The sequence below is a fragment of the Rhinolophus sinicus genome, chromosome 3, assembly GCF_057876585.1.
Source record: "Rhinolophus sinicus isolate RSI-liver-muscle chromosome 3, RSI-T2T, whole genome shotgun sequence".
NCBI lineage: Eukaryota > Metazoa > Chordata > Mammalia > Chiroptera > Rhinolophidae > Rhinolophus > Rhinolophus sinicus.
This window is the reverse complement of record NC_142503.1, coordinates 46,454,695-46,481,162: the sequence shown is the minus strand read 5'-3', so window position 1 is coordinate 46,481,162 and position 26,468 is coordinate 46,454,695. Positions and strand designations below refer to the sequence as shown.

The window sequence follows — 26,468 nt, the reverse complement described above, 5'->3', positions numbered from 1 at the left end:
TATCTCTTATGAACGTAGATGCAAAAATCCTCAACAAAATATTAACAAATCGAATCCAACAATGTATAAGAAGAATTATACACCATGATCCAGTGGGATTTATTCCAGGTATGCAAGGCTTATTCAGCATATGAAAATCAATCAATATATTTCATCACATCAACAGGCTAAAGAAGAAAAACCACATGATCAGGGCAACAGATGCAGAAAAAACATTTGACAAATTCCAATACTCATTAATGATAAAATCTTTCAGCGAAATAGGAATAGAGTGAAATTTCATAAACTTGATTTTTAAAAGTGTACAAAAAACCTACAGCTAACATCATATATAATGGAATGGTAAGAAAGTCAAATCTTTGCCACTAAGGTCAGGAACAAAGCAAGGACAACCCTCTTACCACCCCTTTGCAGTATCATACTGGGAGTCCTACCTAATGTGAAAAGACAAGAAAAAGAAATAAAAGGTATACAGATTGGGAAGGAAGAAATAAAACTATTTTTGTTTGCAGATGACATATTATCTATGTATAAAACCCCAAAGAATCGATAAAAATTCCTGAAACTAATACGTGAGTGTAGCAGAGTTGCAGGACATGAGGTTAATAGGAGGTTATATTAAGGTTAATAAAAGCCTCATTTTTGATTCTTCCCTAATCTCTCTCATGTAGCTTTAGTAACTCCTCCTAGACCCTCCAGTGTACTTGTACAAAAGTATTATGTACTTGTTCCAGTATTTTCACACTGTGAGGTCATGACCTGCAGACTTATCAGACACCCCCCGCCCCCCCGCCACACACACACACACACACACACACACACACACACACACACACACCTGCCAGGTCCTTGAATGCAGGAGCAAGAGTGGCTCAGACCGCTCTCTGTCCAGACACTCTGCATCTTCCCTGACACATACAAACCCCAAATTGTTTGTTCAGTGTCGCGTGCACATGAACAGAAAGTGGGTTACCTCTCCAAAAAGCCTCCTGGTGAAAATCTCATTTCACCTGCTGTTTTCCAGCAAAAGTTCTTTTGGCTAAAGGAAAGGAGAAATGCCGACGGTAAACTCCCGAGTGCCACTACCTATTTGAGAAACATTATTTTACATCAATATTCAGCAATATACAGAATCTGTGCTAGGACCAACTGTGCTAGAACAATACTTTTCGTTTGCTGTATCTAATTATCTTAGGGACAGCAGGCAAACCATCAGAATTTAGTCACCAAATGTATATATGACAAATAAATGACAGCATATCACATCTGGATTTTAACATCGTCTCAGTCCTTATGACAACAGAATGCTTTTTGATAGGATTTTATGCTGTATGGTAAATTGTTGCCCAGTACTATGCCAGATGAACCACCAAATGGTTCATGATGCGCCAGAAGAAGAGCATCATGCTGACGCAAATGACAAAAATAACGAGCATGAGATGATGTGCTCGTTAGCCCCACACGGGGAGCTGGAAAGGTACAGCAGTGAAGTCTGTGGGAACAAGAGGTACAACGAGAAGGAAAGTGTAAGGACATCAGGTAACAGCTGCGTACCCGGACCCCTGTCCGCCAGGAGCTCTGAGTAAGCAGACCTGTTTGTTGTTCTCACGTGAGGGTTTACCTTAGGAATTCAAGGCCACACGGAGGGACAGGGAAGAGAATGCCTTCAAGGGAATCATTCCTGCGAGAGTCAGCTGCTTCATAATAGCTTCCTGATTTCTGATTTCCTCTCCGTGGTAGTTCAGGTCCAAAGTAGAACAGGTTTGCCTCCTTTCCTCCTCCTAACTCAGCCTCACTTTTGTCCTTTTCACCTAGAATCCCTGTATCCAATACCTCTACGCAATAGTTATTAGACATGGAGGAAGATGAGTTTATTGCCCCGTATCATCTCTACCTGAGGTGACCTCAGTGTACTGGGCTTTGTGTCCTGTGAGGAAGGCCCCTTATTCTCTCTAGTAACCATATTACCTGGCACATAGCAAGTGTTTCATACATTTTCAAATGAATAAATTTTATCCACTTTTGCCTTATCTTCAACAAACTTAAAAATCAAGACTCATTTTTCATATGCCAACTAGACCATGTCGGAAAAACTTCCCTACATGAGCTGTTTATGAACACCCAAAGAACAGAAATTAATTTCTTTAACACTTTTCAAAACACAATAAGCCTGTTGAGCAAACTATGAGCGCTCTCCCCACTCAAATATAAATTTTCACCTAAACCTATTCCTCTTGTCTAACAGACGGCTTTTCAATTTCCATTGGTTGGGTTGTCTGTAACACACTGTTTGCCCCATTTACCTGTGTCCTTAAGAGTTAACTAAACCTTTTATTTGTAGGTTTAGACACAGGTCTGATTCTAGACTTTAGAAGAACATTTGGCCAGATTTAAAAACTGGTTGTAACGAAATAAATGAGTTTTTGGACAGCTTACTCTCCCTTAAAACCTTAATCTACCACTTTTAAATGTAAAAAAGACCTCACATCAAGAAGTCATGGAAGCTCCTTAGAGACCCATTTAAACTTTCCATTAGCATCAATTAGGATGGGTTGTTAATGGGTCTATGCAACACATTTATTTAGAGAGTATCATGTGTTTGAGAGCAGCCCTGGCGAGGAACTGTGCTAAACATAGAGATACACACTCCATGCCCACTGGGCTCACATTAAAGGGAAAAATACGCAATAGGGGTTTACCTCAGTGGGGTGAGGCTTGATATTTTCCAGATGGTGACACCACAAGTGAGTTCAATAGAAATATCTTTAGAAAAAGATGCTCGAATATTAAATAAGCAATGAATATACATCAAGCCCTGATCTGCTGCATGTCTCTCCATCTGGGCTGGGAGTGTCTGTCGTCCCTCGCTGCAGATGGGGTGGTCTCCTCTGTCAGTGGGAGGCCCCATTAGATTTCCCATTAGGAAGATTATTCCAGCAGGGTAAATTCTAGAACTGGAACATTTGTTCACAAATAGATTCAGGACTTTTCTTAGGGGGAAGGAGAAGAAAGAAGCAAAAGGAGTTAAAATGTATGCGTTGCTTGTGAAAGATCAGGCATTTCCTTCTGAATCTTGGGAAAGGCCAGAAAGTACAACTGTTGGAAAGCATAAAATGAAATTGGTCAAAATAATGACCATGAAATAGCTCAGAAATGAGCCGGCCAAGCTTCCAGAGAGTCCCTGGTAACACAGGAGAACATAGGGTGAGTTCTGTAGGGGGCAGCGACAGGCAAAATGGCCACCTCACAGCAGGCCCTTTGTAAGTCTATACGTAAAGAAATCAAGGCAATCTGAGCATCTCACTGCATTATCTGCTTTGCTACTCTGTGTACTGCCCAAATACTGTTTTTTTATGTTAGGCATTATCAGTGGATAGTTTTAGAGACGTGTACTTGTGCGGTGCTGTCAGCTACTGCCGCCCAGTCCCCCTCAAAAGCAGTGATTCCTATGAAATCTCAAGGCTCATCCACATGACAGCAGACCCCAAAGTCTTTCACATAGTCTGTATACCATTGTTGATGGGTTAATGTTTAAAGACCTGTTGAGATGTCTTTGAAAGCCTGACCTTTAGCAGTAGTTCCCAAATGTCTCTTAAGATGACAATTAACCTGGGGTACTTCTTAAACCACAAATTGCTGGGCCTCAACCCTAGTCTACTGAGGTAGAATTTTCTGGAAGATAGGCATGGTAATATAGATATTTAACAAATGCTCCAGGTGATACTTATCATCAGGATTCTTGATCCTGAAGGGCTTTTGAAAAATTGAAAAAATTCCTATGCCCAAGTTCAGTGCTTCAGGGGTCCAGTGGTTCAGTGGTTGTGGGGCAGGGCCCAGGCAGCGGTGTTTGTTCCTCAGGAGATTCTAATAAACAGTCAGTGGTTACTCTGAAACACAGCATGTGTAGTGGTTCTACTCACAGGCTATGGAGTCAGGCTGCCTGTGTTCAATTCTGGGCTCTGCTATAGCTTGCTACCTGTGCAACTGCAGGCAATTCACTTAACTTCTCCAAGCTTCAGTCTCCTCAACTATAAAATAGGAGCCACAGTATGATCTAACTCCTATGATTATTTTGAGGACTAAAGAGCTAATTGTGTAAAATATGTGGCACATTGCCAAGCACTCAGTAAATTTTAGCTTTCATTATTAATTTCACACATGCCTCCATGTTAAGAAATGGGGATACAAAGATGAATATGATGCCATCCCTGTGCCCTCAGGGAGTATGCCGTCCCTTGGGAGAGACAGATATACGCACACTAATAGGTAATGCACGGGGTGGGCCATAACAGCAATATGAATAATGTGTGTTAAGCTCAGAAGGGGTGGTGTGTGTCTAGCTGGAGAAGGTGGTATCAGAATATGCAAGGGAGGTGACATTTGAGTTGTGGTTTGAAGAATGTGGAATATTTAGCCTGACTGAGAAGATGGCTGGTGGGCAAATCCCAATGGGGAGAACAAAGCTTGAGCAGAGGGAGTACGTGGTATCTCAGGAAATGGTGTTTCAAAGAGGCTGGGCCTAGTATTTGGGAAATGAGCCTAAAGGCAGATTGGGAACAAATTCTGAAGACCTGTGAAGGCAGTACTTTTTTTTTTCTGTTTCAGGTGTACAAAACAATGTAATAGCTGGACATTTACACCCCTCACAAAGTGACGACCCCTCTCTCCCAATCTACCACCCCTCCGACATCGCACATAGCAGCCACAGTTCCACTGACCAAATTCCCTGCACTGCACTCCACAGCCCGTGACTATATATATATATATATATATATATATATATATATATATATATATATATATATACAGTCGACACCCATCACTATTCAGCTTCAGCTTCAAGTGTGCACTGCAGTGGTCAGGCACCTACACTGTCCGTGAAGTGGTCTCCCTAATAAGATAATTGTCCATCAGATACCCTACAAAATCTTTACATTACTGATTATACTCCCCAAACTGTCATTCGTATATCCGTGGCAATTTCGTGGTTACCAATTGTGCTTTCTTATCCCCTCTCCCTCACCCTCATCCCCACCTCTCTCCCGTCTAGCAACCCTCAGTTTTTTCTCTATATCTCTGAGACTGTGTCTGATTAGCCTGTTCATTTATTCTATTCTTTAGATTCCACATAAAAGTGAAATCATATGGTATTTGTCCTTCTCTGTCTGACTTATTTCACTTATTTCACTGTTCTCTAGGTCCATCCATATTGTTGTAAATGATAAGATTTCATTCTTCTTTATGGCTGAGTAATACTCTATTGTATAAATGTACCACAGTTTCTTAATCCAGTCGTCTACTGATGGGCATTTTGGTTGTTTCCATGTCTGGGCTATTGTGTACAGTGCTGCAATAAACATAGGGGTGCATAGATTTTTTTGAATTAGCGTCTTGGATTTCTCTGGATAGATACCTAGGAGTGGAATAGCTGGGTCATAAGGTAAAAGTTCCATTTCCAGCTTTTTGAGGAACCTCCATACTGATACCCATAGTGGCTGCACCAATCTGCAATCCCACCAGCAGTGCACGAGGGATCCCTTTTCTCCACATCCTCGCCAGCACTTATTTTTTGATTTATTGATGATAGCCATTTTGACTGTGTGAAGTGGTATCTCATTGTGGTTTTTATTTTCATTTCTCTAATGATTAGTGAGGTTGAGCATTTTTTCATATGTCTGTTTGCCATCTGTGTGTCCTCTTTAGAAAAATGTCTCTCCATGTCCTCTGCCCATTTTTCAATTGGATTGTTTGTTTTTTTGGTGTTGAGTTGAATGAGTTTTTTTATAAATTGTGGATATTAACCCTTAATCAGATGTATCGTTGACAAATATCTTCCCCCATTCAGTAGGATGCCTTTTTGTTTTATTGATGGTTTCCTTTGCTGTGAAAAAACTTTTTAGTATGATGTAATCCCATATGTTTATTTTTTCTCTTACTTCCCTTGCCTGAGGGACTATATTAGTAAAAATCTTACTCCGGGTAAGTCTGTAAACTTTCTTCCTATATTTTCTTCTAGGCGTTTTATGGTTTCAGATCTTACATTTAAGTCTTTAATCCATTTTGAATTTATTCTTGTATATGGTGTAAGGAGGTGGCCCAGCTTCATTTTTTGCACGTGTCTGTCCAGGTTTCCCAGCACCATTTATTGAATAGACTGTCTTTACCCTGATGTAAATTCTTGCTTCCATTGTCATAGATTAAATTACCATATAGGCATGGATTTATTTCTGGGCTCTCTATTCTGTTCCATTGATCTATGTATCTGTTTTTATGCCAGTACCATGCTGTTTTAATTACTACAGCTGAAGGCAATATTTGAGGGTTTTGGTTTTTTGGCAATAGGGACCAATCAATCATCAGAGGATTTTTAGATTGATAAGTGATATAACTGGATATCTGTTTTAGAGCAATAATCCTGACAGCAGCGTGCAAGATAGGGATGCAGAATGGGGATGCAGAAGGCAGGTTGAAGATTGGAGTGAAAATTTCATTCATTCATTCATTCAGCAAATGTCTTTTGAGCACTACTTATGCCAATCACTAGATGCTGAACCACAGCAGTGAACAGAAGCGAGTTACTGCCCCCACAGTTAGAAGGTGTTGCAGTTGTCCAGGTGCATGACTGGGACGCCTGACAGAACCAGCAGCTGTGGGACAGGAGAGGAGGGGGTGGAATGGGACAGTGATAGTGGGAGTCCAACCAATCACATGGGCATAAATAATCCAGATAAGACTAACACATCAGCAGAAGAAGGAAATTATTTGGGAGAGCATGGCACGAAGGGTGCATATGGGAGAGACCATGAACTGGTGGTTCCCAGTCTGAGGTTCCCACTGATAAGGAAAGTATATGGACTATTTTCAGTTTTTTAAAAAGCTGAATACAAATTACACATTTAGTCATTCATGTTAAGAATGCAGATGCTAACTATGCTGATATCTGTTGCTGTGCAACAAACTACCCCAAAACTTAGACGATAACTATTGACTTAAACAATAGTTTTATTGTATCTTACATTGTGTGGAATTTAAGCAAGACTTGGGGGGCAATTCTATTCACAGGGCATTAACTGGGGTCCTGGGGCAGTCAGTCTGTTCTGGAGGCTCCAAGATGGCTCCATCCCATGCCTGGTACCTTGATGGGGAAGCGAGAGGCTGGGCTCAGCCAGGCCCTTCTCCTTCTGCACGTAGTTTCAAAGCTTCGCCATGTAGTTTCTCTAGAATGACAGGTAATTCAACGTCTCACATGGACGTTCACAGCTCCAAAAGACCTCTAAGCAGAAACTGCCAGTTCTCTTCAAGGTTCAGCCCAAAACTTACATCACGTCACTCGTGCTGCGTTCCATTGGTCAAAGTGGTCTCAGGCCAGCCCGGATTTAAAGGGAGCGGAAACAGGAAGACTATCACAGAATTTGCAGCCACCACATGAATAAAAAGTACTACATCAGTAAAACTTGTTTCTTTGCCTTTAAAAGCTGGGATTATATTACCCCAAATTACATTCTGAGTTATATACCCTAAATTTTATAAGCGTAAGAAATAATTTGCTGTAATGTCTGATTAATTAGAATGGACAAATGTTTGTCAAAACCTGAGGCCCTTAGAAAATATAATACAGTATAATGAAAGGGTAATTATTATCATCCTATGATAAAAAAGTTGACAAATACTTAATCTAAAATCCAGACTCCTCATCATGGCATATGAGATCTGGCCACATCTACCTCATCTCAGGTCGTGCGCTCTCTCTCTATCATTGTGCTCCAGCCACCCTGCCTTCTTTTAGTTCCTTGATGTCTCCCAGCTCTGTCCCACAGTAGGGCCTTGGTGCATGCCTTTTCTCCTGTTCTTTCATTTTTCCATGATTGACTTTTTCTCCATCTTTGGAGAAGCCTGTCTTGACACGTCCACCTAGGTAGGTTCATCATCCAGCCCTACCATCACGAGTCATTCTCTAAGACTGCCCATTTTATGTTCTTCTTAGTGTTCTTCACAAGCCCCTCCCAACCCCCCAGAATATAATTCCATGCGGATTAGAAATTTACTGTTTAGTTCCTCACTGTTTAGCTACTGTATCCCTAGCACTGTGCATAGCACTTAGCCATAGCAGGTAGTCAATAAGTATTTATTGAATGAATGAACCTTTGTCTCAGGTGGGCATCCCTATAAAGCTCTGGCATCATCTGTCAGCAGCAAAGGAGGGGACTATCATGTTGGAATGATGCCACTCATGACTGGCAGGGGCTATGTTGAGGGTGCTGAGCCCTGATCTTGGCAGAACATACTCATTGGCCCACAGAGGTTGAGGTGAAAAAGACTAATGGGAAATGCAATCAGAAAATGTCAAAGTGGAAGTTGGGCATTTGTAAGCTATACACTTGGTAATGCTCTTCATATACCCATTTCCTATATCCTACTTATCAGCTGGATTCATCTCTATGTTGCCCCAGGGACCACTGAAATCTGAGTGACTTGGTGTAATGCTGAAGGAGTGGGAAGTATTTTGTAGCCTCAACTTGACATTTGGTGTTTAGAATTATCTTTGTCTGGAATCAGTTGGATTGTAAGTGAGAGAAACCTATATAGAGAACTTAGTAAAATGAATAAAAGCAGTCTCACAGGCATTCAGAACTAGAAAACCGGCATCATCTAGCCATAGGGGTCTGGACTAGGAAATAAAGAACTGGGGCTCCTCCCTCCTTTTCTTGCCTTGGGTCTCTGCCTTGGCTCTGTTCTCCCACCTCCCTCCACTGCTTCCTGTGGTTGACCACCTCATGACTTCAACTGGCAGAAGGACTGACTCCAGCTCTGACTCCATATGACCTTCGGTCTATCACCATCCATCAACAGGCTGACTCAGTCTCTCTGTCTCCAAATGTAAATGCTCTTGGGAGGAGGATTGGCTCAGCTGGTCTATAAATTGATTCCCCATTGGGTGAGGTGTCTGTCCCTGGTCCAAACGTCTCAGGCCAGATCACTGAGTAAAAGAAGCAGCTGCAGGAGGGGTGGGGAGAGAGAGGGAGGGAGGGGAAGTGGACCAAATAAAGCAAATTCTCTTGAATGAAACTCTTGCACCATTTCTCACCTCTAGTTGTATTGTTAAAACCAGTCTCGGTGATGTCAGAAGACAGTAAAAATACCATTACCATCATTTAAGAACAGTTCCTAAATACCTATTGCCTAGTTTTAATAAGTCCAATGAAATCTTAGTTGAAAACGCTAACTGAAATTTACTAAGGCAATATAATATTCTTTATGATTCAAGTAGGTCCCTCTAACCTTTTAAAGCTTCTTTAAGATTATTTACCCTAACGTATCTTGAAACTCCCTGAATGACTCAAATGGAAACAGGTCAAGTAACGTTTCATTTGCCATTTTTTTGTCTGAATTTTTAAATGAAATATATTGTATTTTTATATATATTTGTTCAAAACACATATAGATTATACAGTTTTGTAGAAATAACCAAAACCTTAGTGATTAATTCTGGCATTGAGTTTTTATAAGTCTGTTTCTTAAAAATCACCTTCAAAAAGAAGGAAGTCATGTATCAAGTTAAACCAAAAAGACACCACAGAGAGGGAGCTACAAAGCAAAAAGGTGTCGTAATTTCTGCTCCCTTCATAATACATTCACAGGAAAACTAAAGAAAATGATTAAGGAGGAAGACTTTGGTCTGGAAGGCTAAATAGTGAAATGGCAGTGGGCTTCGCCTGACTTGCAATGAAACCTCAAAAGTCTATAGAGAGGCACCTGTCCCAGCGCTCATGCACTTCTGTGAGCAGGAACCATGAGGGAGTGTCCTGAACAGCAAATGGCAGCGTGCTCTCGTCACTGAGCAACTCCTGGAAATGCACCATCAATCACTGTACCACCCTCTTGAGACAGTTCTAATACTTGGCGGAAGGAGGAAATAAATGAAACAGAGAAGAATGTGGGCTGGTAGACACAGGCTTTGGAGTTACGCAGGAGGTTTAAACCCCAGTTTTGCTGCTTGCAGGTTGTAATTTGGATAAGTCACTTAACCCCTCAGTTTGTTTATCTGTAAATAAGGATGATAATACCCACCTTGTAAATTTGTGAGGATTGAATTTATAGCTATATATCACCTTATACATAGGAGGTGCTCAATAAATGGTAATTATTACTACTACTATGAAAAGGAGAACCCAAAGGTAGGTCCATCAGGTCTTAGTCTTTTTATATTAAAACCATTTGGATAATAGCTTCTGTCAAGGTCCCAGGTGGTTGTATGCCTGTGCCAAGCTTCTTCAATCCCAATCCATGTCTCTGAGTCTTCTTTAATCCCAGTCCCCTCCTGCCTCTGAGTCTTCTTCACTTCCATGCAGTGAGCCCCTTGATCTAAATGCCTTTCCACCTGCCCACCTATCATCTCCTGAGATGCAGCCCAAGCTACACATCTAATGGTGTCCTGGTAGCCTAGCTCTCCGAAAAGAGCCCCAGAGTTGTAGAATTTGCCAATTTCCATGGTGTAGATACTCCCACCCTGGTTGATTTCAAACTACCAAATTTTAACAACTGGCTAACAAAATTCCTGAATATTTTCTTTAACTGTGGGCTGTGCATCATGACTTCCTTCCAAAGAGTACAATGTGGGAGAGGGGGAGAATAACTTTACAGAGGGGAAAACTGACAAGCACTAGCTCAGCAAGGTGATCAAAGTCAACATCAACAGTGACAAACCATGTTGATTGCATGTACCCTTGATCTGATGGGATGAAAATTGCACTTTAACTCTGTGTTCGTCTTCCAAAAAAACATAAAACCCCAGGCTAATCATGAGGAAAAAAACTGAGAGAAATTCTGACCAATGCTCTTCAAAATTGTTGAGGTCATCAAAACCAAGTAAAGTTTAAAACAACTGTCATAACCAAGAGGAGCCTAAGGAGAAATGACAACTAAATGTAATGTGGTATCCTGAATGGGATCCTGCAATAGAAAAAGGACATTCGGTAAAAACTAAGGAAATCTGAATAGAGTATGGACTTTGTTTAATAATGATATATCAATATTGGTTCGTTAATTGTAACAAATGTACCACACTACTATGAGATATCTGTAATAGGGGAAACTAGATGCAGAGTGCATAGAACTCTCTGTACTATCTTTACAATTTTTCTATATATCTAAACCTGTTCTAAAATAAAAATGTTTATGATTTTTAAAATATTCCTAAATATTTAACAGTTGGAACTCATAGGCCATTACTCCACCATATCCCCTGAGTTCAACTGAGCCTTCCATCTCACCAGAGTGTGAGATGGGGAGCAGACCCTGAGAGCAAAGCACAAGTTTTACTCGGCTGTGTAGCTCGGGAGTTCCTTACAACTGAAGGCACAGAGTAAGTCAGGGGCGTCCAAACTGCGGCCCGTGGGCCAACTGCGGCCTGCGATCCATTGTTAATTGGCCCGCAGCAAATTCCAAAAATACATTTAGTTTACTTAAATAAACCAGGTGAGGCAATACGTACTTCACCTCAAGTGAGTGGCCCGGCTGTTTGTGTATTTTACCGCTTATGGCCCTTGGTGAAAAACGTTGAAAACAGTTTGGACACCCCTGGAGTAAGTGCTCTAAGTGTTGAATCATTACTCTAAACTGAAAGACACCTGGGAATAATTCACCAAGAACATTCAACGTAGCTCTCTTTTCCTCTCTTTCCACCTGGTTTCTGACCAAGTATCTGGTACTATAGCATAGGAGCTAATAACACGGCTTCGAAGTAAAATGCCTGGTGAAAGTCCAGTTCTGCTGCTTCCTAGCTGTGTGGTCTTGAGCAAGTTGTGTAATTTCTCTGCACCTTGGTTTCTTTGTCTATAAAATAGGAGTGATGATGATATCTTTATCATAAATTTTTAGGAAGACTAAATGAGTGAACCCATATAAAGTGCTTAGAATAGTGTTTGGCACGCGGTGCAGCCTCTAGGAGAGTGGGCTCTTATTATTCCATTGCTGCCTTCCACGTCCCTTCCTGAGCTGAAAAGGTTTTGCCCAAGTGAATTACCTGCTTTGAGCTCTTGGCTCAGCTTCAGCTTGCCTTAGTTCCAGCTAACTCCTTTGTACTAAGCCTGGTATCCTGACTTCTCCTCTGTTAATATATAGGCTCTGGGCATTCTCTTCTAGACATTTCTGAACCTGCAATCTGCCAACCCTTCTATTTTAGTTTGAAATCGCTGTGAGGCCTGAATTAGTGAGAACTGTCACACAAACATGTCTCCGTTTACTCATGAACTCAAATATTTAGATTCTAAAGGAAGTGTAACTTTTTATTTGCTGTCTCTCTTTTTAGCCACTTTTGGAGGAGTGGGAGGAGGGTAAAGAGCCTCACAGAAGAATGGCATCCCAAAGAAATAGATTTAGGAGCTGAGATGAGCCAGAAATTCAATATATTTAGGGCTCCCTTGTGAAAACACAAAAACAAAAATAAAAATGCCTCCCGCTGCTTCAACATCTCTATTCCACTGATGCCCCCCACCATTTTCTTTAAAAAAAAAACACACAAAAAAAACACAAATGGAAAAAGCCAAGTGTTGATGACAGTCACTGGGGGGGAGGGTAGGGGGTAGAGTATGTCCCAGTATAAAAGAGGCATGCTCTGGCACAAAAGAGGAACTCTCTCTTGACTGACAAGTCCTTAAAAACAAAAAAACCACAAGTAAATGCTGGGGTGTGTGTGTGTGCTCTCTCAGGCTCTGGAGTAGGTGGGAGGGGTTTCCACAAGAGTCTGGATTTGATTTGCAGGATTATGAATTGTCTTGAATGTTTTGAGAAAAGTTTGAGGATTTGGTGGATATTTGAGAATTAGGAGTTTTATTTGAGGGACATTTAAGGATTAAGAGTTGGTTATTTGGGAAACATTTAGGGCAGATTTTGTCCTTAGCTACTTTCACGACTCTTTGTTTCCAGGAAGTTTGAAGTTCTTTAAAAGAGAAATTTGTTCCTCAAGTTCAGGAGTGATGATGAGTGTGGTCTTAACTATAAAGAAAAGAAAAAGACAAAAACCTCAAACATTGCTTGAAGTTCTTGCACTAGATGGCCATACCTTCCACTCCAAAATTTTAAAATTCTATATATTGCATAAGTTTTATAACATCATACTAACTTTTGCACTACTGTGTTTCCCTGAAAAATAAGACCTAACCAAAAAATAAGCCCTAGTATGATATTTCAGGAGGACATCCCCTGAACATAAGCCCTAATGCGTCTTTTGGAGCAAAACTTAATATAAGACCCGGTCTTATTTTTGGGGAAACATGGTACATGGGACAATGTTTTTTCTTTTACAAAAAAAAATGTTTTTTACTAATTTAATAAATATAATTGGTATCTCATTTTAGTCTTCTTCGATTACTAAGGAGGCTCTACGTCTTTCTATATGTGAATTTTTTTCATGTGAATTGTTTGTTTATGTTGTTTCACATAAATATTTTGGAGTTTTAGGGGTTTTTTTCCTTAGAAATTCATGAATCCTTTTTTTTTTATTATTATTATTACGGAGTATTTCATACATAGAGAAAAGTTAGAACTCCTTTAGAAACTTTCTGGATCCCAACTCCCACCCGCTCTTCCAGCAATAACCACTTACAGTATATCTTTCCTTTCCACATTTTAATATTTTAGTCTTTTGTCATCATACATGTACACACACACACAGTATTGATTTGTAAGTTTTAAAATAATAAACTTAGCATTCTGCAACTTGTTCTTTTTAAACTCAATATTATATTGCTGAGATTTATCCATTTTGACAAACTGTAAGATCTAGTTCATTCATTTTAATGGCTAAATTGAATTCCACAGTATGAATATACTGTAAGTTATTTTTCCACTCTGAGGGAATTCTTTATATAATTATGTATCTTAACTATTTCTGGTTGGGAGATGTGTGTGTGTGTGTGTGTGTGTGTGTGTGTGTGTGTGTGTTACAGATGTACTTCCCATGTCTTCTTATTTTAATTATTTTGTTTATATAGAAGTGTAAACTTTTTTATAGAGTTAAATTCATTGATTTGTTTTCTCTGTGATTTCTTCTGTTGCTTCCAAGCATATAGTGTGTTCACTACACCAAAGAGCTAAGAAGAATTCTTTCACATTTTCTTTACTTTTTCTGTGATTTTTCTTTCTTTTTAGTTTAATTCTTTAGTTACACTTAAAACTGGTGGTGGTGGGGGGAGATATGATGGGAACACATACATAATTCCCCCCAATATAGTAATCAGTTGTCCCAACAGGGTTTATTAAATTCTACTTTTCTTTAAAAAAGAAACGTCTTTATCACATATTAGATTCTTATGTATGATAAGATTTATTTCAGGGCTTTCTATGCTATTGAATTGATATCTATGTTTAGTGTTACTTCAGTATTGAGATCTTATTTTAAACTATATTTTCAGAGTGGACAGCCCCCATTACTCCTATGTATCAAAATATTCTTTGCTATTCATTCCCATTTATATTTCTTAGCAATCCTATTAAAATTTCATAGAGTTTCAAGGAAAATTGTGTTGGACTTTTTTACTTAAATTATGTGAAAACTACATATTAATTTTGGGAGAATTGACATTATCCTCTGTTAACTCTTCACTCCTACGCAGTTTCCAGTTAATTCCTTTGTCTTTTTATGCAGTCATCTACCAAAAATATTTTTGACTGATTATTTGAAATATGTATTCATCTTGTCATATCCAAAATGATATTTAATGTTATTGACGCCAGTTTTGTTCTGGATTTTCAAGTGAACATTTCAAATGTATCTTTGCATAATTTTGGATACTAACATCCTTCTTTTCTGTTGTCCTTTACTTTTTTATGTGAAGCTCTATGAAGATGATCATATTCTTAGTGACTCATTAATATACATTTATATCACTATATTTAGTATATTTCTCTATAATATTCTTGAATTTTGGGATAAATATGATGTTTCATATATTATTCTTTGTATTCAACATATAATGTTTAATTCTGCTTCCCAAAGGTTTAATTTTCAAAATGTCCAGTTTTTGTTTGTTTATATTTATTGGTATCAGAATTATTTGCTTCGTCCAACAATCTGGATAGCGTGTAGGCATGTGGAGAGACATGAGTCAGTGTGACAGTGCAACTTCCTTCTGCCAGAGTGACTTGTCTATTGGTGAATTTAGGGCAGAGCAGGCCTCCTGCCCTCCTCTGGGGAGCCAGCCTGCCCACAGAGAACCTGCTTTCTGATCTGCACTCTCGGCCACACATTTTACAGTGCAAGCTCCATGTGGGGAGTACGTGGTAATTCAGTGCTGCCTGTGGCAGAAGGCATGGATCATTCTCTTTCTAGGGTTTAATGCTGAAAGATCTATGATTGTCACACATCCAAGCCACATCCTCCAATACAGCATTTATTAGCAATACAGCTGTTATTTTGACTTCAATCTATATAATTTCCTTGCCTATCTCTTCATTCTTGGGGATTCCAATACACACTGAGATGACCCTTAAAATCACCTGAACTCATGGATCCTTGAGTTCCTCTCTGCCGGTGATCTAGTCCTCTAGGTACCGGCTCCCATCACTGGGACCCTCCACAGTCTCCACTTCATGCATCCCCTCTTTAACCACCACCTCCTCATATCTTTCCAGATCATTCTTTCTGGTACTCTGAATTCAACAAACCCTTTGACTTCCCAAGACCTTCATTCCACTGATCCTGCCACATTTTTCATTGCTTCTCATGCCCTGATATTCTTCTCTTTTCCCACTTTACCCAGCTGAAATTCCTCAGTGCCGCTGCCCTTTTCTCCTTAGTTCTACTCACTTGGCAAAATCATGATCCTCGTTAAAGCCAACTTTCCATCTACACTGAGCCTGCAAAAGAAACACACACAGCCAATGTGACTGGCTCATCTTAAGTTCAGGATCACAAACCTCAAGTGAGCCCTGAATGCTCCCTGGCAGACATACTGTATTTCCTAATGCATTTGTCTCTTACTCTCATACTTGACTATTTTGTAACTTTTCTTTTCCCGTATTTCCAACACCTCTTTGCACATCCTCACTCACTGAAGACCTTGCTTTCCACCTCAGTGAGAAAACGGAAGCAATCAGAAGAGAATTTGCATAAATTCCTACTATGAACTTTGCCCTCCACCCATCTTATGGGCCCTGTCTTTTTACCTTTTACTATAAATGAACTCTCCATGCTCCCATCTGAAGTCAGTCTCTCCATTTTGACACTGGTTTCATTTCCTCTTACTTACCTAAGGGCTAACTAGTGAAGGACATCTCTCCCACAATTGTTCCCCGCCACCTTCTCTTTTTCTCTTCCCAACCATCATTTCTATTAACATGTAAACATACGGTTATTTCTTTCATCTTGAAAGAAACTTTCTCTTGACCGCACTTACCCCATGAGCTCCACCCAGTTTCTCTGCTCATTTTTATGGCAAAGTTCCTTGAAAGTGCTGTCTACACTCCAGTTCCTTTCCTTCCATTCTCTTTGAAATGGAGATTTCCACCATGTTTTTCCCGTGCACCACTCCACGGAAAACACCCTCTTCAAGTATTTCAAATTGCTAAATTCAATGCACTTGTACTTGATCTCTCGGCAGCGTTTCAAAACAGTCAATCACTGCCTTTTCCTTGATACCCTTTCTTCACTTGGCTTCCAAGATATTTCACTCTCTCGGTTTCCTCCTATGTCACTGTTCACTCCTCAGTCTCCTTAACTGGTTCTTCCTCTTCTCCCTGACTTCTTGATGTTGGAGTGCCACCAGCGCTCAGCCCTTTATCCTTTTCTTCTCTCTATCTACGCTCATTCCTTCATTGTTCCAGTTAGTCACGTGGCTTTACATGCCATCAATATGCAACAATTGCCAAATTTCTATTTTCAGATTACACCTTCCCCCTGTGTCCCAAACTCATATATCCAGATGCCTAGTAGACATCTCCACTTGGATATCCAATAGAAATCTCAAACTTAACATGTCCGAAACTGAAATTCTGACCTTCTCCCACCAACCTATCCCACTTCAGTGTTGTTCATCTCAATTGTTAGATGTCATCTTCCTAGTAACTCAACCCTAAAACCTTACAGTCTAAAACTCTTTTTCTCCTATTTTCCACATCTCCTATTTTCCATCAGGAAATTCTGTTAGCTATACTTCAAAATGTAACTAAAATCTGACCACTTATCACTACTTCTGCTACCGCCTGCTCTGAGCTCCTGCCTCTCACCTGGACTTCCGTAATAGCCTCCTGACTCGTCTTCCTGCATCATCTTTAACTCTTCTGCAGTCCAGAAAGCCTTAAAAAGTCAGTCAGGTTATGTGCTTCCTCTATTGAGACCTCCACAGGCCCACAAGGCAGAAGGCTTATAACACCCACACACACACCCTCCCCAACACCCCACTTCCCTTTCATCTCTGACCTTATCTTTAACCCCACTCCTCCTCCATCATTCCACTGCAGCCACATGAGTCTACCCACTGTTCTTGGAATAGCCAGGCCCCTACCTTAGAGCTTTTGCTATCGCTGTATCTTCTGCCTGTAATGCTTTTTTCCAGATATCCACATGGGTAATGCCCTTACTTCAAGTTTTTGCCAAAGTGTCATCTTCTCAAACAGGTCTTCTCTATCAAAAATTGCAAGCAACCCCCACCACCAATGTCACACTATTAATCACCATACCCTGCTTTATTGTTTTGTGAGCTTTATTGAGATATAATTCACATACCATGCAATTCACCATGAAAGTATACAATTCAATGATGTTTAGTACATCAGAGTTGTGCAACCATCACTGCAATCAATTTTAGAACATTTTCATCACCCCCAAAAGAAACCCCTGCAGTCATTGTCCATTTCCTCTAAATTCCCCTCCCCAAACTTCTGGCAACTACTAATCTACTTTTTGTCTCTATGGATTTGCCTATTCTGGACATTTTATATATATAAATGGAGTCATACATTATGCGGTCCTTTGTGACTGACTTCTTTCACTTAGTAGTATTAAATTTTCAAGGTTCATCCATGTTGTAGCTGGTATTACTACTTCATTTCTTTTTATGCTAGAATAATATTCCTTTGTATGGATATACCATATTTTGTTTATCCATTCATCAGTTGATGGATATTTAGATTGTTTCCCCTTTTGGCTATTATGAATAATGCTTTTATGAATATTTGTATACAAGTTTTTGTGTGAACGTATATTTTCATTTTTCTTGGGTATATGACCTAGAACTGCTGGGTCATATGGTAACTCCATGTTCAACCTTTTGAGTAATTGCCAGACTGTTTTCCAAAGCAGCTACACCATTTGACATTTCCACCCATGATGCATAACGTTTTCAAATTCCTCCATATCCCCTCCAACACATTTTATTTTCTATCTTTTTATACTTGCTTTATTTTTACAATAGCACTTATCACTTATTTATTTATTAATATTTCTTAAGTTTTTTTTATTGTCTGTCTCCCCACTACAATGTAAATTCTACAAAGGCAGGGATTTTTGCCTTTTTTCACTTGTTTTGTTCACTGTTAAGAGTGCCTACAACGTAGGATGCACTCAGTAAATATTTGTGAATTGGAATGGAATTTCAGTATAACGTAATAAAACCAGGCAACAGTGTGAAAAAGGGAAGTATAAGTGAGTCTCACGTATCAATGCAGAGTCGAAAATTTAAATAAAATATTACCAATGACTATATTAAGCTTACAAACACCATGTGTAGATAGACAATATAAGCTAAAAAGGACAAAAGTAGCTACACATTAGCCAGCTAGTGGGAGACATAGGACCAAAGATGCCACAGCAGCATAAAACAACAAGTCACAACTAAATTTTGCATCCTACAGGGCCCATAGCTCATTGACTATGAAAGAAGCAGAAAAAAAAATCAAGGAACCAGTTGATCCTTCAGGAAACCAGCAGACCAAATGGGGCCAACTTGGCACCAAGTTTTGTTATAACTTGGGCAGGCTCATGGGCAGGCTTCTGCACAGGCACACTGGGTCTCAGCAAAGCTAGAGTGGGAAGGAAAAAGTAAACAGGAAGGGGAGAACAGGGTGGAGAACTAAACAGCCTAGAGGCTTTATGCACTGCAGAATTCTAGTGAACACAGGCAGCAGCTCGTAAGCCACAGGGTCCAACCCAGTGTAGGGTGAGGCTATTGAGTCAGGTAGTCAGCTCTCCCAATAACCAGCCCATTCCCAGCAGGGCCCCAGATAGCGGCCAAGGTACAAAGAACAAGACCCTGTTCTACATAACCCCGCGGTTCCTGGCAGAAACCAGTTAAATAGATGGAGGGCAGGGTCCCAGTCCAAGGGATAGGGGGCAAGTATGCGATGAGGGAGGAAGATGTGGATGGCCAAGAAGTCTTGCTGTGGGAATTGACAGATATAGTGCAGTGTGTGTGATATATGGGGGAGGGGGAGGAGATGACAGGGGACACAGTTTCACATATTTGGAACTTGTGTGTGTGTTTTTCTTTTGTAATACTTTGGGCTTTTTTTTCCAAAGGGAGATGTCGATCTACTCCCTGTAGGACTTTTTCAGCCCGCATCTAAATTGTATTCCCCATTCCACCCTTGCAGGGCCCAGCAGAGTACCCAATAAGGCTTTGTCATTTATAAGTTAGACCCAGTCCCTGAATAAAGAGACTTTCCACAGTGCAGAATGGTCACCCATGCGGTCCTCCCACCACTGGCTTTCTTCCTTTGGGCTGCACAGATGGCCCCCGGGCAGGACCGTGAGATTCCCGGGACATCTGAACTCTGCCGTCGCACCGTTTAACCCCTAAGGCTACCTCTCTGAGTGTGCTGACCTTTGGGGGGCGGAGGGGGAAAGCAAGAAAACCACCCTTCCTTTACTCCTTGTTATCCCACCCTGTCACCTCCGTTTTCTACAGAACACATGTACGTTTGGGAAAAAAAAAAAAAAGTCTTTCATCTGGGATGTGTTTTCTTTACCAGAGCAAGTGTGTGTGAGGGAGCGTAGGTGGGGAAAGCGGTACCAACGTGCCCAGCAGCGGGAGCACCTACAAAAACAATCTTCACATGGTGAGGCACCGAGAGAAAATCTTACTAAGGAAAGTGACTTGCAATTCCGGGGAAAGCTTGGCGGCTCACCGTGGGCAGTCCTGGCCAGCGGTAGGAGGCGGAGGGATGAAGGGAAAAGAGATGGAGAGCGGGGGAAGGGCAAGAGGAGGGGGAGGGGGCGGTCCCGAGCAATTCAATGGCGCTTTGATTTAACAACTCGAAGTCCTTTGAAAACATTTTGCCAAGAAAAGCTTGCCATCAACACGTATAATCTCTTATCAGAGGCCCCAGAAAGCCCGGGCCCCGGGGTTAATTCCCCCATCGCAATGAGTTTGAATCAGCTCTAAACCCGTAGTGACATGAAAGCGCCCGAGCCTCGGGCCGCACAGAACCCACTGCGATCCGCGGACCGGGGAGGATTACGGGGCCTGCTCCGCGGCGAGCTCGCCGGCGGGACGGGCAGGCTCAAAAGAAAAAGAATAATTAGGGATAATTGCTTGTGTCCAAACACAAGCATTAAGGCCCCCTGTTCCCCTTTGGGACTTTGTGAGCCAGAATGAAAGAGACACCCCCTGTTTTGACAGCTGGACCAGCGGCCTGGATCCGTGACTGAGGGAGGAAGCGCTCCCGGCTGCTGGGAAAGCGGCGGAGCCAGGACGCGGGTGGGCTGGAAGTCCTGGGCCCAATGCAGGCCGAGTCCACGCGCGGGGCCCCGCTTGCGGGCTCAGCCCTCTCGGAGCTTGGACAAAAGCGAGTTGTCTCCTCGCCCAGCGCCTGCGGCCTCGGAAGCCTGCTGCAGAACAGGGGCCTGCGGCGGGGTTGGGGCAGCCGAGGCCCGCGCCCTGCGCTCCGCGGCGGTTTGGCGGAAGGTGGCGCACGGACCTGACACCTGAGCCGCCTGAGGCGTCGGGTGCAACAGAGCTCCGGTCGTTACACTACTCAAGTTTGCACACCGAGCCTCATGTGGTCTCTTCAGCCCTACGAAAGCTCACCAACAGGAATATCTGATCCCACCTCGCTGGGCGTGGGGCGGCCTGCGCCACATTTGCAGACACCCGAGTCCCAGGGTGGTCCCAGCCACATCCGGCTGGGCCCTTGAAGCTGAGGCCAGCATAGGAGGCCTCCCTTCGTGGCTTGGAAGTGACAGGGGAATTAAATGCAACTACGAAAACGTGTTTAATGCACACCCGCTGCATCAAGGCTCGCTAACGTGGCCCACAGTCTTGAGAATAGCTTGATGTTGGCGTTTGGGGCCAGTGCTTTCCGGAGAAGAGACTGCACAGGCCTCAGCCTACAACCTCGGGAGTCTGAACATTCGGAGAGGTTGGCTAGTTTGCTCTGCGTAATCCAGTAAGCCACAGTGCCAGAGCAGGCCAAGCCAGGCCTGAAGGGATCCTTGAAGCAATGGGGTGAGGATGGGAACAGAAGGTGGCAGTGCCAGCGGATGCCAGCTCCCAGGGCAAGGGGAGGGGAGGGAGAAAGGTGGAGAAGGGAGAGAACCTGACGGAAATATGGTCTTCAAGACCACCCAGAACACCTGGACCACCCAGGCTGAGGCCTGGAACTGCGAGCCCTGAGCCCTGCGTAGCCAACCCTCTAGAAAGTCCGGGAGAGGGAAGTGGATCTTCCAGAAGGCTGATTTTCCAGAGTATTACCAACTGGGGTCTTTCGATGGCGGCTGGCGGAGTCCACACCCGCGCCACTGCCAGATGCCGGACCTGAGCTCCCGCTTCCAAATACAGATCATATGCCCGGCTGGAGCAAGAGTGGGGAAGCGGCGCCGCGGACACGCAGACATGAGTGATTAATTAAAAGGAAACCACATCCGACAAGAAAAGAGTTTTCTGAAAGGACCGAGTCCGAGAGGAGCTCCTGACCCCTACAGCTGTAGCCCAGACGGATCTGCCAGCTGCTGAGCCCTCCCCACGCAGCAGAGGACACGCGCTGGGGCCTGCTGGCCAAGCGGAGGGAAGGCGCGGCTTGTGAAAACCGTGTGCTTGAAATAAAGCTCAAGGTTAAAAGTTTCCCGGTTGGCCTGGGACGAGGGAAGTGGCTAGGAGGATTTCTGGGCTCCGGAGCTCGCTGGTTGGCTGTAGCCACCGGGGTACTCCACAGTTGACGTTAGATATAGCATCCGCCCCGCATAAATCGCTGAAATTCACCGGAGTTCTGAGTCCATACCGCAGAAACCCAGGTTAGTAAGCCAGGCAAAGCCAGCTTGGGTCCACCAGACGTGACCGTGCTGGAGCCAAAGATTTAAGATGGAAAGGTTCAGATCCAGGCAAAATGCACACTTACCCACATTTTTCTTTCGTTCCACCCGTATGGTTTTGAGGAAAACCAATGAAAGCAACACTGTCCACAAATAGAGGACGAATGTTACTTGCTGAATATCTGTTTATTCTCATTTGACTTCTAATTACCACTGTATATTAAAATGCCCTTAGCCTGTTGAGGATTAAATACAAAATAAAGTTTATAACGGTAGGTAGATTTTAAAATTTTTGTAATTGTAGGCTTCTGACACAGGCTTTTCTTGGCCAGAGAATAGTTGGGGAAAGGCATTGAGTTTCACTGCGAAATAAGGATTACCTATCCCATCTCCCTCCTGTAAGTATAAAAGTCAGAAAATTTAAAAACCTGCGTTTGCCAAGTACAGAACTGTTTCCTCGCATAGAAATGGGTGATGCTATCTGAATTGCAGATAGCAATTAGGCCTTTTCAAGTAAGGCCCCAGATTTAGGGCAATCAGAGCTTTATTTATTTGTTCTGGGGTGGGGGAACATTCTGATGATAGCAAGGGAGACCTTCCTGCTCCTTTCTCGTGATTCCGAAATCCTTCGCTCTCCAGCTGCTTAATCAGCCTGCCCTAAAGAGGAGACTTTGGTTTGGGGTTTTGTTTTGTTTTGTTTTTGAGATTTCATATTGCATGTATTTCATCACGCCACACTGGTTTCAACAACATAGAAAAACCATGAAATGTAATACTCAATTTCAGAACGTTGGCCAAGAGATGAAATTATACCAAGGAAAAAAAAGATGCTTAGGAAAAGGAGAATTTCCATCGAATCTATACTTCCTTGGAACTGCAACACTTTTGCTTAAGCTGCTGTGTGGGCCTAGTCCCTTGGTGGACTCAAATAGGCAAGAGAATCCGAAAAAGGAGGTGTGAAAATGACGTAATAAATCTGACTCTGTGCCCCATAATAGCCTGTTTGGCGTTCCGGAGTTACTCAGAAGTTACGCCTGCCCGCCGAGCCCCAAACAGACCCTTAACCAAAGCGAGAGTTGCAGAAGGAGAGCGGTTCCGGGCCGGAGGCAGTGGCGGGACTGCTGGGCCACAGCTGACAGTGAGCAGGGGGGTGGGGGCTTTAAAATCAAGAACACAGTTCGCAATCCAGAATTGCTAGCGCCCCTCCCGGGGACTTGGAAGGGACAATGCAAGTCAAGAACCCGGAAGCTTAAGCTTCATGAGTTTTACGATAAATTCGCTTTGGGGTTTTAAAAATATATCTATTTGCCACACAAGTCCTCTTTAGGATGGCCATCAAACCCCTCCGGTCTGAGCGGAAGCTGGCTGGTTCTAAGAGGCGTCAGGTCCGCGTGGACGCGGCACTTGGGGCGTTGAGGGCACTGCGCATAATTTACGAATGCCCCGGAAGAGTTTAGGACTTTTTAGGGATTCCCGCCCCCCCCCCCATCTGAAAGTCTGAGTGGGGAGACCTGGGCATAAGCGCCTCCAGCCAGGAGTCCCGGGACTTCGACGGCCCCCTCCGGTTCTGGCCCGCGGGCTTTTGGGAGGGTTGGGGAGGCCGCGCCCCACAGTCCAGGTCTCCTAGTGCTGGCCGGTACCTGCTGCAAAATTGCTCTTGTGACCCGGGAACCCCGGCCAGAAGGACACATCAATGTCGCACTTCCAGCAAACCAGAGAGCAAGGGCCTGCTCCCGCCTCCCGCTGGGTAGGCACCGGCACCGCTGGCTTACCTACCCCACGGAGGGCTCGCGTCTCCGGGTTCACGCGGCACGGTTGGCCCTGGCGTTGGGGGAGCGGGCAACAAACTAGATCTTTCCTGGGCTAGGAAGCCCCCCCCCAATCGTTCCCACCAAACCAAGCCTGGTAAACAGGCCACGCAAGCCCTCCCAGGACCTGGACGCCCAAGGAGATTGCTGGCTGCAGCCCGCCCCAGCCAAATGGTGTGAGTTCCAGTAGTAAAGCAGATCTCAACCTTCGAGGTTTAGCGGATGTACTCAACTTCTACTTTTAGGAAGGAAATCCAAGTTCATATGGAAAAAGCAAAAGATTCTATCCACCTTCGAGTCTCTCTTTTCCTGGGAAGAGCTGCACATATCCTAGCCTTCATAGCTGCCTGCCCTACTACAGCAACTAAACCTTTGTTTTGTGGGATATGTTAGCATAAATGACAATAAAAGTTATAATTAAAAAAATACAGATATTTTTACCACTGTCCCTATGCACATTATGTGCAAGAGTGTGTGTATATGTGTATGTAGATAGATCCATATATATTTGCTACAGTACATGCGTGGACTTAAATCCGCATTCTAAAACTGCACTACAGTCCTGTATCCCATCACATATGCCAAGCTTGAGCATGCTGGTCTTCTCAAAGGCCAATTAAAATACTATTTTCTTTTAGTTTTTATTAAGAATTTCCAAAACAGGAACAAAGTGCACTTTTAGAATGAAGCCACTCTACATGTGAAAAGATGACATGCATACATTGAATTTACAATGGAATGTTTAAAATTCATTTCTTTCTCTAAGGTATCCTGACTTCAGGGCATGGGGCTTTCTCTTCTTGGAGGGGTCTTTAGTCAGAGTCAGTTCTTGGCTCCCAGAACAGTGTCTGATGCTGTAAAACACTAACTCTGGACAGATTTACACAGAACAGAAGCTTTAATTTCACCCTTCAAATTCCAGCCAAACAGCTTTGGGGATTTTTCTATGTTCCAGACCCCCTGAATGTTTTTCCAGGTTTTATGGTTGAGCCGTAGTCTATGGCAGCTCAACCAAAATCACATTATTAGACACAGCAATGAGATGTGTCTTTTTTTGTTGTGTTCATATTGTGGAACAAAGACATTTTATGTTAAAGATGCAACTCATGTAACATTGATGAAACAGCACATGCATATATGACAAAAATTTGGAGATGGGTTTTATGTGTAAAAAAGATATAGGAGTTTTTTTGTAGTCCTTCACTTCACTTGAAACTGTCTTGACATAGTTGTTTTATTTTTTTAAAACAATGTTTTTATAAAGACAAAAAAATAAAGAAGTTATCCAAGACCATTTTCTCCAGACACCATCTGAATAAAACTGATTTCTTCCCACTGAGACAAGCATGGATTTTCTTCTGACTTTAAAACAAATGATTACTATTTACACTGGTAGAAAAGCTGCTTTCCTCTACTGCTAATGAAAATGATATTGCATTTCCCCCAGATAAAACCCGGAATGCTTTAACTGAACTGCCAGGTCGATCACCATTAGTAAACAGTACGTAAGTGCCATTTTAGACTATAGGAAGCGCCTGTGGCAGGTCCTGGTTACACACGGTTATACTCTCCCTAGATGCTTCTAACTTACCACAAATACAATTCAGGACCTACATTGTGAGAAAAATGCAACTCAAGTCCATATGTACGTTCTGCCAAATCAAAGAAATTTGCATTATCGGCATTAGTACAGAGAATAGACTGAAAATAATTCTCTCTGATGCTAAACCCATTCATAGCTGCTGAAATAAAATTAAGGACATTCTTTGCACACATAAATTTAGTCACATGTATATGAAGCTTGGTGCAACCATGACATGTACCAGCATTTCTGCAGGGCTCCCTCCAAAGCACCCTAGAAGCCTAAAATAGTTAAGGTGCCCTGATACATCTCCTTTCCCTACAGGCCCTGCTGGTGGAGAATAGTGGAAAGTACAATGTACTGACTAAACAAATATTTAACTTGTTCCACGTCCAAGGCAAATCAGCTTTCAGGCCAACATGTGGGCTCCAGCTCAGGGCTGGAGACATGGACTCAGGTTGGGCCTGGGGGGGTGAATGATGTGTGTGGTCATTGTCAGAGGCTCTGGCTGAGTTGAGCAAACTCTGGGTTACCCACCTTTCTAAGGACTATGGAGAGACTGAGCTCTGCTTATTCCAGAACCCATCACAGGTTAGAGCTCTCTGAGATGGGCCCAACATGACAGATCTAGATTCAGAATTTAAGTACTTGTTAATCTGAGTTCCTTTAGTTCCTATGATTTGTTGTTTAGCACTGTTCCTGGCACGTGGTAAGCACTTGCTGATAAATCCCTTAAATCGTTTAAGTTCCTAGCGAAGAAGATTCCCTTAGTTAGGGTCTTTGGGTCTTCAGGTTTCTGCAGAGCATGTGTGGTATGCTACAGTAGTCACTTGCC

The 26,468-nt window shown here is 42.5% G+C and overlaps 1 long non-coding RNA gene across 2 annotated transcripts in view; it reads left to right on the top strand.

Moving 5' to 3' along the window:
- The window catches only part of LOC109445685 (uncharacterized), a 56,674-nt gene that overhangs the window by 13,872 nt on the left and 16,334 nt on the right, over positions 1–26,468 (top strand). The gene's annotated exons all lie outside the window — the stretch shown is intronic.